This window comes from Capsicum annuum, chromosome 1, assembly GCF_002878395.1.
Source record: "Capsicum annuum cultivar UCD-10X-F1 chromosome 1, UCD10Xv1.1, whole genome shotgun sequence".
Classification (NCBI taxonomy): domain Eukaryota; kingdom Viridiplantae; phylum Streptophyta; class Magnoliopsida; order Solanales; family Solanaceae; genus Capsicum; species Capsicum annuum.
In genome coordinates this window covers 3,936,424-3,949,028 of record NC_061111.1, presented here as the reverse complement: position 1 = coordinate 3,949,028, position 12,605 = coordinate 3,936,424, and positions in this window count along the sequence as shown.

Sequence of the window (12,605 nt, the reverse complement as noted above, 5' to 3'; positions counted from 1 at the left end):
ATATGTTCATGACATCCAAATTTTCTGACTTTTTAATTATATAAATTAATAAGTAGATGTAAAGGCACAACTGTTCATCTCAATTTATTAATGACATTCTTGATTACTGTAAAAATTTATGACTTAATTAAATTAATCAATATTATGATAAGTCATGACTTTTCAGCTTTATTATTATTAATAATTAGTTCTTTCCAGGAATCAATTTTTTTACACTGAGTTGGACAACAGATAATATATCTGTTGCATCAGATAAATCATCTGTTCCAACAGTTATATCATCATTTGCATCAAATAGATAACCTGTTGTATTAGATAATATTACTGTTGCAACATATAACATGTATATTTTTTTTTAAAAATAAATTATCTTTATGACATCCAAATTTTATGAATTTTTAATTATATAAATTAATAAAGCAAATTTAAAGGCACAACCGTTCACCTCCATTTATTAATGACATTCTTGATTACTGTAAAAAGTTATGACTTAATTAAATTAATCAATATTATGATAAGTAATGACTTTTCAGATTTATTATCAAAATAATTAATTCTTTACAGGAATCGTTTTTTATTTACAATGAGTTGGACAATAGATTATATATCTGTTGCATCAGATAAATCATCTGTTACAACAGTTATATCATCATTTGCATCAAATAGATAACCTGTTGTATTAGATAATATTACTGTTGCAACATATAACATGTATATTTTTTTTTAAAAATAAATTATCTTTATGACATCCAAATTTTATGAATTTTTAATTATATAAATTAATAAAGCAGATTTAAAGGCACAACTGTTCACCTCCATTTATTAATGACATTCTTGATTACCGTAAAAAGTTATGACTTAATTAAATTAAGTAATATTGTGATAAGTCATGACTTTTCAGCTTGAAGCTTAGCTTTATAATTATTAAAATAATTAGTTCTTTTCAGCAACCGTTTATTTTTTACACTGAGTTGCACAACAGATTATATATTTGTTGCATCAGATAAATCATCTGTTACAACTGATATATCATCCGTTGCAACAAATAGTAATATGTTGCATCATATAATATATCTGTTGCAACATATAATATATATATCTTTTTTAAAAAATAAATTATCTTCATGACATCCAAATTTTCAGACTTTTTTATTGTATAAATTAATAAAGAAGATTTAAAAACAAGAATATTTCTGGTGAGTTTTTTACGGTTTAAATTGTGTTTATCATTTATTTCCTTATTCTTTTCTGTGAAAAGAAATGACTTAATTAAATCAAGTTGGTGGTGAGTTTTTTATTATTGTGACAAGTCATGACTTTTCAGCTTATTAAAATTAAATAACCGTTTTCTTAATTTAAAAATTGAATACACCTGGTTTTCAATAACCGTTCCGTTTCTTTAATAGCGATTTTTATTAATTGAGTTATGGCAACAGATTGTATATCTGTTGCATCAGATAACCCATCTGTTTCAACAGATATACCATCTGTTGCTATAAATCGACCATCTGTTTAAGGAGCTTTTTGGATTTCTTCTAACTGATTTATAAGTCGCAACAGATGAGGAATTTGATGCATCAGAAACGTTTTTTGTTTTTGTTTGTTTGTTGAATGTGTTTAGACAAAAGTCACAGTCATGACTATTCATTAAATTTTTTCTTAAAAATCATATCATCATATATATATTTTAATTAAATTAATCCATTGTTGTGAGTTTTTTAAATTAAGTAATCTTTCTTTTACGATTATAATATCATTTAGTTCCTTATTATTTATTAACGAACCATTTTTAGGAGAATTTCTCATCATGACCGTATCCCTAACTCCAACCACCTACATGTTGAGAATAGGGAATAAATAGAATGATAATTAAATATTGAATAAGAATTAAAAATTCAAAATCGACCAAACCAAACCAAACCAAACCAAAATACATGGATTTTTTTGAATCCCTTATAGGTAGATCGGATATAAAAAAGGAAATACATACACTAAAAGAAAGAAAAAACATAACCTAATTATTATTATTATTATTATTATTATTATTATTATTATTATTATTATTGTCAACCTGACAATTTTCATCCGGCAGCAGCAGGGCCCTCCTCAGCCTTGCTCGAAAGTCGGCCAAATCCCTCTGGAGTTCATCAAACTGCCTTTGAAGTTCCTGCAAGGACTCGATATGAACCTTCTTGTACGAATCTTGATCTGACATATTAGTATTGTAAGTATAGTAGAATGAACGAGAGTGAGTGAGGAGGCCAGAGGGACCTATTTATAAAATGATTGAATTGGAAGAGACTGGACTTAGTCAAACAAAAAGCCACGACTGTTCATATCCCTTAAAAGAAAAAATTACACAAATCCCACATTTAAGACACCATATTACACAATATCCCTTAATGTTTTAAAAAATTACATAAAATCTCGGATTCATATTTACTAGTGATACATATACTATATGTATCACTACTGTATACATATGTATATACTATTGATACATATACATATGTACACTAGTCCATATATGTATCACTGCTTAACATATGTATCACAATTCAAAATTTAGGGATAAGATGTAATTAGCAAACTATTCGGGATTTAATGTAATATTGCTGAAACTATCCGGGATTTATGTGTTGTGTGTGTTAGTGTTACTTAAATAAAACTGGTGACTTTATTAATAAGTAAATTAGAAAAAAATTGGATCTAAATACAACATTTTATCTTTTTGTTGTATTTCCGAAAGAGAAAAATTGGTAATTTGTTGCAAAATATATTCCACCTTTCAGATAACTTGCAATATATGGACAATCTGTTGCAACAGATGGATGTATCAGTTTGCTTTTCCATCAGCTGTGGCGTCTGTTGCAACTTGCTAGTCATCTGTTTATTCAATTTCATCAAGAGCAATAGATTTTTCTAAACATTTCTTGGCCAAATTCAATTTTTGCTCTTGGATTGCTTTTTTTTTTTTCTTTGCATCCTTCAACCAAACTAAATTTTTGCTATTGGATTGAGGGCAAAAATTGAATTTGGGGGCCAGCTTGAAGGATGCAAATAAAAAAAGAAAAGCAATCCAAGAGAAAAAGTTGAGTTTGGCCAAGAAATGTTTAGAAAAATCTATTGCTCTTGATGAAATTGAATAAACAGATGACTAGCAAGTTCCAACAGGCGCCACAGCTGATGGAAAAACAAACTGATATATCCATCTATTGCAACAGATTGTCCATATATTGTAAGTTATCTGACAGGTGAAATATATTTTGCAACAGATTACCAATGTGTCTCTTTCGAAAATACAACAAAAAGATAAAATGTTGTATTTAGATCCATTTTTTTCTAATTTACTTATTAATAAAGTCACCAGTTTTATTTAAGTAACACACACAACACATAGATCCCGGATAGTTTCAGCAATATTACATTAAATTTCAGATAGTTTGCGTCAGATGTGGAGTCTGTTGCGTCAGATATGGAGTCTGATGCAACAGATATGGAGTCTGTTGGAATACATAGCAGCCTTGTTGGTGGTTTGATTTGTTCCATTAGTTGCTCCGTCTGTTGCAACATTAACAACAGCATAAACTACAAACAACAAATAAAAAGCATCAACAACAAAGAAACAACAACCATTGTTCCAACAACATCATCAACAATAAAGAAGCATACATCCTAAGTTCCAAAACCATCAACAACAAGGGACGGACCCACATGGAATCCTCCGGGTGCGCGAGCACAGACTGAACTCGTATCAACTTTATATATGTATGTGAAAATAAAGAAAAAACTTATATAATCTAATCAGTGAGCTCCCATAGTAAGAGTTGTTTGGTTAGCCTAGTTGTTGTTTATGGGTGCTTAAGGCTATTTATTTCCTTTGGTCTTGAGTTCAATTCCCACTCAGCACATATTTTTTTTAATTTTTGTAACCAACTCTTCTCTTCTTATTCACTTTAAACTTTTTATTTTTTCTCCCTTACTCCTTGTGTTGATTGTTCGGACTCCACTATTTTTAAGCTAAGAAGCACCCACCGTCTAAACAACACCATACCACATACCACAAGTTCCAATAATGCCAACCCCACCAACAACATCAATAACAACATCAACAACAAAGAAACAAACAAAATACATAAAAAAATGATACTGCCAACAAGGCTTTTAAACTTCTCCCAACAGATGACTTTTTTCACATCTTATAATAAAAATTCTTGGTATGTTTATTCAATAATTAAAAGTTCCTTCAAATTTTTTAAATAAATATGATATGGGAAAATGGTAATTAAATAAACAAAAAGATGTAATAAAATTGCAAGAAGAAGACGAGAATGAAAGAGCAATAATGAATCATATCATACCTTAATGTCAAAAGGGGGTCAAAACAACAATTTTAGTCGAGGAATCTAAGATATGGATATCGATCGATTTAGATCAGAACGAAAATTTTTCAGAAAGAAGAGAGAAAAAAAGCTTGTGATAACCCTAAAGAGGATAGAAAGAAAAAAGATGAGAGATTTTGGGCTGAAGAAGAGGAGAGGAGGGATGAGATAATTCTAATTTCTAGATGTACTACCCTTTATATTAATGTACTAAACAAAGTGTATTTATTCAAATTTATATTTTCAAAGCATAATTAATAAGGCTAATTTGGTAGTAAAATAAACCCCTAGTTAATATTTTCTTGATGGGAATGCCAAGTCAATATGAAACGGAAGATGTATTAGGGGTTTCAATATTCATTAATTAATATTCACTAATAATTTGAGGGGCTCGAGGAAGAAAATGGGTGACATTGAAAAGACAGGACAAGACTACTCAATGAGATTTTTGAGTTATCCAAGAAATATTTTTTACCGCCTTTAGTAGTACTACTACTACTTTATCTACTCGGACAGTAGCTTGTTTTAAAATTAAAAGAAAACAAAAAGATTTTCAAACAGATATGTCATCTGTTGCAACCGATTTAGATATCTTTTTGAGATATCCCAACAGCTCAGTCATCTGTGACAATAGATGGAAATGCCATTTGATAACTAAATCAGAAACGTCATCTGTTACAACAGATATCAAAATCTGTTTGAAAATTTCCTACAGCTCAGTCATCCGTCATAACAGATGCAAATGTCTATTTGATAATTAAATAAGAAATGTTAGCTGTTGCAACAGATATTATTATCTGTTTGAAATTCTCTAATAGCTCAGTTGTTTGTTGCAACAGATTTCATTGTAATTGATTTAAGATGAACTAGGGATGAAAGAATGAGCTCCTCATTAACTTAATGTTAAGATTAATAATAGTACCTATATCGATCTAGGTGGAACGAGGGATGAATAATTGAGCTCACAGGGTCAACTACAAATCCAATTGAGTCGTTGCATTTGCATGGTGTTAGTATTGCGTTTATCCCGACCCGAGTCGTCGATCAATCACTCTAAGTTGAAATATGTTCTCATTAACTTAATGTTAAGATTAATAATAGTACCTACATTGATCTAGATGGAATTAGGGATGGATGAATGAGCACAAAGGGTCAACTACAACTTCAATTGAGTTTTTTGGTCATTGCATGATGAGATGGTACTGCATTCCTCCCGACAAGAGTCATCGATCGATCACTCTGAGATGAACCGATTCTTACTACCTCGTATGTGCAACTAATACCTTAATTGAATAATCTGGGACTAGGGGTGAGTTCTCATAATGTCAACTACAATAGATGACAATGCCTATTTGATAATTTACAACAAATGGATAATCTATCGCAACAGATGACTTAATCTGTTTGATACTTTACAACGGATTTGTGATCTGTCGCAACAAATAACTTAATCTGTTTGATAGTTTACAATAGATGGATAATATATTGCAATAAATTACATAATCTGTTTGATTTGATCCAATAGAAAAGACATCTACTATAACAGGTTGAACATTTATTTATATATAATTCAATTGAGTTCATATGTTAGACTAATATCTTAATTGAATGTGAGTTCTCATAGGGTCAACTACAACTTCAATTTAGTCTTTTGGCAATTGCATGATGAGACGGTACTATGTTCCTCCCGACCAGAGTCGGCGACCGATCACTCTGAGCCAAACCGATTCTTACTACCTCATATGTTAGACTAATACCTTAATTGATTAATATAGGAATAGGGTACTAATACCTTAATTGAATAGTCTAGGACTAAGAGTGAGTTCTCATAGGGTCAACTACAACTTTAATTGAGTCTTTTGGCAATTGCATATTGAGACGGTACTGCGTTCTTCCCGACAGAGTCGTCGATCGATCACTCTGAGCCGAACCGATTCTTACTACCTCATAAGTTAGACTAATACGTTAATTGATTAATCTAGGACTAGGGTACTAATACCTTAATTGAATAGTCTGAGACTAGGGGTGAGTTCTCATAGGGTCAACTACAACTTCAATTGAGTCTTTTGGCAATTGCATAATGAGACAGTACTGCTTCCTCCCGACAGAGTCGTCGATCGATCACTCTGAGCCGAATTGATTCTTACTACCTCATATGTTAGACTAATACCTTAATTGATTAATTTAGGAATAGGGTACTAATACCTTAATTAAATAGTCCGGGACTAGGGGTGGGTTCTTATAGGGTCAACTACAACTTTAATTGAGTCTTTTGTCAATTGCATAATAAGATGGTACTGCGTTCCTCCCGACAGAGTTGTCGATCGATCACTCTAAGCTGAACCGATTCACACTACCTCATATGTTAGACTAATACCTTAATTGATTAATCTAGGAGTAGGGTACTAATACCTTAATTGAATAGTCTAGGACTAGGAGTGATTTCTCATAGGGTCAACTACAACTTCAATTGAGTCTTTTGGAAATTGCATAATGAGACGGTACTGTGTTCCTCCCGACAGAGTCATCGATCGATCACTCTGAGCCAAATCGATTCTTACTACCTCATATATTAGACTAATACCTTAATTGATTAATTTAGGACTAGGGTACTAATACCTTAATTGAATAGTCTGGGACTAGGGGTGAGTTCTCATAGGGTCAACTACAACTTCAATTGAGTCTTTTGTCAATTGCATAATGAGACGGTACTGTGTTCCTCCCGACAGAGTCGTCGATCGATCACTCTGAGCCGAACCGATTCTTACTACCTCATATGTTATACTAATACCTTAATTGATTAATCTAGGACTTGGGTAATAATACCTTAATTGAATAATCTAGGACTAGGGGTGAGTTCTCATAGGGTAAACTATCAATTAATCTAGGACTAGGGGTAAGTTTACATAGGGTCAGCCACAACAGATGGTAGCGCCTATTTGATAATTTACAACATATGGGTAATCTGTTGAGACATATGACAATTCATTTGATAATTTACAACAGATGGGTAATCTGTAGCAACAGATGACTTAATCTGTTTGATAATTTACATTAGATTCGTAATCTGTTGTTACCTAATCTGATTGATAGTTTACAACAGATGAGAAATCTGACGCAACATGTTGAACATTTGTTTTTTATAATTTCAATTGATTTCATATGTTAGACTAATAGTACCTAACTCAATTAATCTAGGACCAGGGGTGAGTTTTCACAGGGTCACCTCCTAGAGTACTCGGTCAACTACAACTTCAATTGTTTTTATACAATGTCAATTGAATTACCCTTTTGGCAATTGCATGATGCGAGGGTTAAAAATTACACATATATTTTATGATTTTAAAAATAATTAAGATCATTTCGGACCAACTTAACATTTTCAAAACTACTTGTTATTCTATTCCAAAATACAAATCAACCCATCCAAAATGTTTCATCATTTCAAATCTCTAGGTCTGGCTCTTTCTTTCTCATTCTCACTCAACAATATAGTACACACAACAACTACGCAATAAATTTGCTCAACCCTCCGTAACAGATCGCTTTTCTTCTCATTTTCGACCACATAGGTGTTATTTTCGACTTTATTCTTGCTTGTATCAGTCGTTTTCTTTGTCTTCGTAGGCAACAGAGTTTGAGAAGAGCTCTATATTTGTTTTTTTTCCTAAAAAATAAGAGCTTTTAAGTTAATGATGAAAAATAAAAGTTTTAGTTGTATTATCTTCGAGAATGAGTTTACAATTTTGAGTTTTGATGGTAAAATCGTAGGAAGAACTCGAGAAATCCCTAGTTTCCATCGCAGTATTCCGTTGACTGTCGTGGTATAGTTGGATGGTGTTTGTGGTGTTGGTGGTGGTGGTTTTTGTGGTCGTCGTGGTGGCACCTGTGGTGGCATTGGTTGGTGGTGTTTGTGGTGGTGTCGGTATTCGTGGTGTTTATTTATTTGTTGGCATTGGTTGGTGGTGTTTGTGGTTGTGGCTGTTGGTGTGTCGGTATTCGTGGTGTTTGTAATGTATTTTTTAAAATCTATGCATACATCAACTGTAATGTAATTTTTGTTTTTCTTTGTCTATAGGTAAAACATGTCTTCCAAAAGAAAAGAAAGTGAAAGTGGATTAACGTCTGACCACTAAAAAAACAATGCTACAGTACAGAGGGATTCAGAGGAGCTTCCTGAACAATCTCAGTCAGCGAAAAGTAAAGCTGAGGAGAGATATGAAAACAACGTTGAGGGAGGTAGACAAGGGTCCATAGATGGTGATAAAGAAAATGAAAGTGAGAAAGATGAGAAATTGAAGAGTCAGAAAGAGAAAGAGGATGATCATCAACATGATGATAATGGATCACAGACGGGGCGTGAGTTAATATCGACATCCCAGCATGATCCTGTCAAAACTTTTAGTGTTAACAGGTTTCAAGTTGCGATGTCGATAACTGACCCAGAAGGAAAACAACTAACTGGTCAAATTGTACTTAAATGTCAGATGGGGAAAAATTTTAAACATTTTATGAAAATGATTAAGAACAAAAACATAGGCGGACTTTTTAAGAAGAGCTATTTTGGACGTTTTCTCGAGCTACCTGAGGACCCCTCTGCCCGTATCCATTTCCCTATGACAATGGTATATGGTCTTCTCAAGTGCAGGATCAAGTACGCGGGGATGATAAAGATTCGAAGGAGGGGGGCAAAAAGAAGATGGATGAAATCTGGATCAACTACTGTGGTATACCTGTTTGTTTTGGCTTGCAAGAGTTTTCCATAGTGACGGGCTTGAGATGCCATCATCCAGAAGGACTACCACCCCGCAAAAGATCCAAGGCAAGAAAATACAAGGAAAAAATAGATGAGTTGTTTGACATTGCTCGACGTGGCTATAAAGCATCGAATTTGTTGACAGATCTCGAGGATAAAACCATACCAGAGCAGTACAGGGAGTAATTGTGCTTAGTTTGGTTTACCCATTCGATTATATTGGCAATAAACGTCAACAAGGTCATAGAAGATGATTTGTTGGCGCGTGCTGAGGATTTTGATAAATCTAACAATTATCCCTGGGGATATGACAACTTCTACTTGACTGTCCAATATTTACTGACAAAGCTATCCTCAGGGACGACCACATTATACGGCTTTCCTTGGGCTTTCATGGTAAAATTAATCACTAATTTTACTCATCCATTAATTTATATTTAATATAGTTATTATGATTTTTTTCCTTGCTTCCTTTTACATTTTTTAGGCTTGGGTATTTGAAGTCATTCCTTCCCTCCGAAAGCAGTTAATGGATTACCCGGATGAGGTTTCTCATCCAAGGATGTTTAGGTGGTTGGCTGCAAAGAGCAACACCAATATTAAGGAGGCCGATCTCTTTAACCTTCCGGATGATGCAGTACGTCTTCTTTAAGTAAAATAATTCTACTCAAAGATAAGAAAGATATTGAACAGATGTTATATCTGGTGCAATAGATGTTATATCTGAAGCACCAGATGGGACATCTGTTGCGACAGGGTATATCTTGCATCAGATTACCCATCTGTTGCTTTGGATCTATGAACCCGACTCCTAAAAGATTAACCATCTACTGCAAATTATGAAACAGATGTTTAATCTGATAACATATTGTTCATCTGTTGTGACGTACAGATCATCTATTACATAACAAATTATCCGTCTTGTGCAACTGTTGCAACAGATGATTGATATTTTGCATCAGATTATCCATGTGTTGCTCTGTTTCTCTGAACCAGACTCAAACAAATTTTAACCATATATTGAAAACTATGCAACAGATTGGTCTTATTTTTAAAACGTAGCCCAACTGTAAAAATTATTATATTATATGATTTAAATACATCTATCTATTTTCTTATAGGTTGTGCATCCATGGATCGTGCCTACTGAGGAAGAGTCGGTGATGACTTCTTATATTACTCTAGGTCATGTTGATACTATAGCAGACCCAATGGTGGAGTTAATAAAGAAGGAATTGGCTGGATCAACAGCCATAAGAAGAGCAGTTAAGCAAGGTCATCCTAATGTTGAGGCTCTTCATGACCAACCTTTTACTAAGGCAGATCCGGGTGCTTCTTCTGGTGGAGTTGTTGGTGTTGGTGGAAGGCATGTTGATGCTACTACTACTCGTGATGATGAGCATGTTGATTCTTAAGAAAGAATAAATATGTTTTAAAACACCTCTTTTCGCCCTTCACAGGTCCCTCTCACCCCTCTTCACCCTCATATTCTCATTGCGAATGCGATGAGTGAAAGGACAGATAGGATAAACTCTTTGAAAAAGTAGAGGCTATCTCTAAAGCTATCGAGGAATTCAAATTCAAAAGGTATGCCATACCATCCAAGAAGGTGAAGGAGCCACACACTCTTACAGTGTTGGTTAAGAGAAAGAAAAGAGCAATTAGAGACATACTCTCCACTCAAAAATCAAAAGAAATTGTAATTCCTTCCTCTCCAAAAGCTGTTGAAGTTCAGGGGCCAGTCAAGAAGGTGGACATATATGCGGAACTTGGCGCCGAAGAAAAGAGGAATCTGCGACAGGCCAAGAATGCCAAGCCAGGCGCACCAGATTACCCTAGGCCTTCTTTTTTCCACCAAGACTTCCAGACTATGACTGATATGCGTATGTCGTAAAGGAAAGTTTACTTTTCCTAACCTAGACCTTCTAATCTTCCCTATGGAGAAGAAGCTACGCAACAGATTTCACATCTGTTACAACAGCTGGGTATACTGGTGCAACTGGTAGAGGTTTTGTTGCAACTTATTATCCATCTGTTGCATAAGTTGCGTTGGATTATTGATCCAGAGAACCCTATGCAACAGATGGACCATCCGTTGCATCTTTACAATTACTAACCTATTTAAAAATTGACTTCTTATCTCACAGCATGTTGACATAATTCTCTGCCTCATGAGGAAAAGGCAATTAACGTACCGGGAAGCTTATGACGCTGCCGATAGGATAATGGACCTCGACTTCTACAAGAAGCTCAAGGATAGGTACGATCAACTCAATGGAGAGACCTCATCCCTTGGCATGGGACTTGATTTTCGAGTTCCTACGTTGGTCTTGGATGAAGAAGAAATATTAAGATATGTTAGAGGGGACAAGCCAAATCCACATGGCAAGAGCTGGACAAAGGAAAAAAGGATTCTTGCAGTCATTAGCGTGAACGGAATGCAATATCGGGCTGTTGAGATACTACTCGAGGTGGGAAAGATTAATGTTTATGACTCCAACGTACCTCTCGTAGACGATTTTGATCTTTTTCTCCTCGTGGAGCCACTGATGGTGTTGTTGCCCATCTTGTTGAGGGAGAGTAAGATGATGAATCATTTGCCAAAGAAAGTGTTGATAAAGAAATCATGGGATTTTGAAGGTCGAAATAGGGAAATAATCCTTCCAAAAGATGATGCCGCTAAAGTGAGCGACTTGCACGCTCTTGCACATATCGAATGTTTGCTGACCGGCACAGAAATAGTCGAGCCAACGACTTTTCTGTGCGACGCTGTGGCAAACCTACAAGAGGTCTGGGCTTATGGGGTACTAAATGGAGAAGTGGACGCTTGAAGCCTGTGTATATAGAAGAACCTGTGAAATAAATTTTTTTAATTTCAAGGCACCCTTCACTTTATTACATGTACATGTAGTGGCAATAATTTTTTTTTGATGAAAGTTGAGTTTTTTATAATGCAATAGATTAGATTGTAAATCTGTTGTAAAATATCTTTAATCCGTTCTAGCAAATAGTTTATCTGTTGCAATAGGTTGGTCATCTATTTCATTACGACGATGTTATTTCTATGAATAATCTAAGTCTAATCTGCTGCAACAGTGGGAAGACCTGTTTGATAATTTCTAACAGATGACCTAAATTTTACAACATATGCCTAAATTTTTTTGATATTTTCCAACAGTTATGCTTGAATATCCATGTGCTCGACAACACCAAACCAATAGCAAATATACACACCACCATGAAAATTTTAGCAATTATGTTTGAATATCTATGTGCCCAACAACACCAAACTAGTAGCAATAACGGCAACAATGTAGTATCTTCTTGCTCGATTTTGTTTCTCTTCAGAAGCCTTGACTTTATTCAACAAACCTCAGATTACATGATTTGCTTATGAAGGGTGTCGTTCTTCATACCAATCAAAGTAATTGCATCCACCCAATTTCTATAAAAAAGAGAACACAATT